We start from the raw sequence: 2,183 nt of genomic DNA, 5'->3' as shown, positions 1-2,183 counted from the left end.
GCGCAAGCTGATTTGCAACGTGAGAAAGCAACGCTCTGTTTGCGACCACGTGACCCTCAGACGAGCTATACACAGCGTCATTTAATTTCTCCTCCATGGATGCCATTCCTAAAGGGATGTTGGTTCCCAGAAGCACGCAGAGTGCAGCTGCAGGCAATTTTTGTTAATCGTCAAATTCTATTGGTTGGGTTTTTGCTGCTGTTCTGACGTCCATTAGACCGCAAAAGACACAAGAATTGGCCAGAAATTCTGAGTTCAAATTCGCATAATCCTTCCCGCCAGTCCATTCAAGCTCATGGCATTGTTTATGAGAGAGACCTTTAACATAAGGCCTACCACTGACCGCGTACCGCGCGCCGAGACTACGCATGCGCAGATGGTCCCGACGTGCCAATGTTTACCGCAGCTGGCGGGCACGTGTGGCGCCATCTCGTGCCCTCAGAGCGACTTTCTCACGTTCAATAACGGCGCTGGGTGGGCGGTAAATGGTGGCTGTGCGTGCTATGATAAATGCCCTGAGTGTCGAGTCCGGTCGAGTCTATTACGGACTTCGTGATCGCAATCTAGCAGTGGTGGCGGCGTGGTCTAACCTGACAGATCAGCGCATAATAAGAAAAGAAGCGACTCTAACGTCATCGCGGTTCGCTAGTCAAAACGGCGGCTGGCGGTTATGCCTGCCCCCGCCGCGGTGGCTCAGTGGTTAGGGCGCTCACCTACTGATCCGGAGTTCCCGGGTTCGAACCCGACCGCAGCGGCTGCGGTTTTATGGAGGAAAAACGCTAAGGCGCCCGTGTGCTGTGCGATGTCAGTGCACGTTAAAGATCCCCAGGTGGTCGAAATTATTCCGGAGCCCTCCACTACGGCACCTCTCTCTTCCTTTCTTCTTTCACTCCCTCCTTTACCCTTCCCTTACGGCGCGGTTCAGGTGTCCAACGATATATGAGACAGATACTGCGCCATTACCTTTCCCCCAAAAAACCAATTATTATTATTATGCCTGCATTTCCTATTTCGGACATTTTCTAGATTACAGAAGCTCCATTTTCACTGCAGCTCTTTCTCCTTTCTTCTTTCACTCCCTCCTTTATCCCTTCCCTTAAGGCGTGGTTCAGGTGTCCAACAATATATGAGGTAGATACTGCGCCATTTCCGGTCCCTAAAACCAATTATTATTATTATTTCACTGCAAGTAGGCCCACGACTGAAAGTAGACTCTTCCTCCGTTATAACGCAGTAATCAATAGATATAGTCAAACTCAAATTAGTCCTTTGCGTCTTTTTAGGCGGCATAAATTCCACGCTTGCTCGAGCGATGACGTCAGAGCAAAGTGTTCGGAGCTTTCATTCACCCGGAAGACGCGACGCCCGGTCGGCCGACTCGTTCCGCAAACATTGGGTCAGCCTGCATGACATTTCCTGGGCGCCCGTTGAAAGAGCTCGCCAGCGCGCGCGCCCGAGGAATCCGTACGCACTGCTGCACGGGGCAAAAAGGGTCGGCCGTGCTTCCATTAGGTTAGATCGGCGACTGATGCGAATCGCGAAGTTGACGTCACTACCTTGAACAATTTTGCACCTTCCACAACACCCCAAGAGCACCGGTGCATGGAAGCAGTATTTTTTTTTTTTAGATTCTCTCTAATTTGAACACTCCGTGCAATATGTCGGACCATCAAAACAAACCGGACGGCTCACTTGACGCGTAGAATGTGAGCCTTTTAAGCAAGTTTTTAGTCCTAATACGCAAGCTAGGGAGACAATTAAAATACAGTAGTGCTTCGTTTACCTGAGAACTTTAGTCCGCCACTAAAACTGTTCATAAAGCGAGTAGTCCGCTATAATAAATAGAGAGAAGCAAGAAATATTTATAGACGAAAAAACTTTGTGCTTAAACTGTGCTTGTGATTATACCGATATGATAACAACGTGGGGATGCCCACTGATAGTACTGACGGTAAGAACACGGCTGAAATATAGCAACAATCACCAATATTTAATATGGACTTAGGTAGACTGAAACCGAAAATAAACTCCCAGTATGTAACAAAACACCGTTTACATGCGAGACGGTTTCCGCCTCCAAAGGCCTAATCGCAGTACATAAACAGACATGCCAGAATGCGGAAAGACCACGCAAACATTCCCAGCAATGCATGCCAACGCTAGCTGACGGCGCATGCGTGTAG

This window comes from Amblyomma americanum, chromosome 5 (genome assembly GCF_052857255.1).
Source record: "Amblyomma americanum isolate KBUSLIRL-KWMA chromosome 5, ASM5285725v1, whole genome shotgun sequence".
NCBI lineage: Eukaryota > Metazoa > Arthropoda > Arachnida > Ixodida > Ixodidae > Amblyomma > Amblyomma americanum.
This window is presented reverse-complemented; position numbering follows the sequence as displayed.